Source organism: Panthera uncia (assembly GCF_023721935.1).
Source record: "Panthera uncia isolate 11264 chromosome A1 unlocalized genomic scaffold, Puncia_PCG_1.0 HiC_scaffold_17, whole genome shotgun sequence".
Lineage (NCBI taxonomy): Eukaryota > Metazoa > Chordata > Mammalia > Carnivora > Felidae > Panthera > Panthera uncia.
In genome coordinates this window covers 68,826,343-68,827,610 of record NW_026057577.1, presented here as the reverse complement: position 1 = coordinate 68,827,610, position 1,268 = coordinate 68,826,343, and positions in this window count along the sequence as shown.

Below are 1,268 nucleotides of genomic sequence, written 5' to 3'. Positions count from 1 at the left end.
AAAACGCAGAAGGTCCCCTCATGCCTTTCTATTCACAGTCCTCCAGCAACAAGGACTATTGTAATCACTATTCTGTCTTCTAACAGGGTACAAGTCAACTCTGTTTGTTTTGAACTTATAAAAAGGTATAATACAGCACATACTAATTTCAATTTGGATTCTTTTAATAAATACTATGATACTGAGATTTATCCAAATAGCCAGGAAATTGACTTTTAATAGTACTAAAGCAGTCCCATGTCCACCTGCATTAGGATTATGTAAGGATGCTTCGTTTTTAAAAAGGCACAGTCCCAAACAACCACCCAAGACCTAGAGAATCTGAAACTCTGGGAGGAGGGAGGAAATTAAGCCAAAATCTCTAACTTGTATAAACTCATCCAGTAATTATTTTGCCTACTAAAGGCTGAGACTCTATACTAAAAACTTAATGCCTCCCTTCACTTGCTTTACCAAAAGAACTTTTAGAAGAGGCATGCTTTTTCTGGCATCATACCAATTTTACCAGTACTTCAGACTCTGAAACTGATTAGTTGCATTTTTAATAGTTTTAATAACCTCAAAAAATCTACTAACAATTCTTTCCAATTTCAGTATTTTAGCATCATGTATTTCATAAGAGTATCATTCTATAGCCTTAGAAATTACAATATCAGTTTTGAGTGTGTTTTTAATTTTTTCCAAAATTTCCCTTGCCTTTCATTATACAGTCACTAAGTGCTTGAAATCTAACAGAGCCAAGTTAATTTTGGTGATTTTCCTAAATCCACATATAACATAATGACAGTTTTACTATTTAAGGACCATCTTTTCTAGTAAAATTAGGATCAAAAAACAGTGGGGAAATATGCAATAAACCAATGATGAACCCTACCTAGGGCTAATTGGTATGGAATGTATTTTCTTCTTCCTAAAAAGAAGAGGCGTGGCAAGAGAAACGTATTTCAATGTCCCTTGATGATTCAAAAGATTTAAGAACTTGCTGATATGTCCTGGTCACTCACTTGTGCTAAGATTAGAATTGTTAAATCACCATTAGACTTAACACATATAATCAGGCTAGAGAAGTCTCTAATAACTTCCAATAAAGATACTATCTCAATAAGATCTTGTACAGTTATCTCTCTGATAACACCACAGTCACTGAGTATGAGTGAATTTCTGAAGCTTATAGATGCTTCTTCAAATAAACTAGGACTTGCTGAATGACATGAGCTTTTCAAAGATGCTTTTAATCTGTTTCTTTTCATAGATGCTTCCTTTTTTTT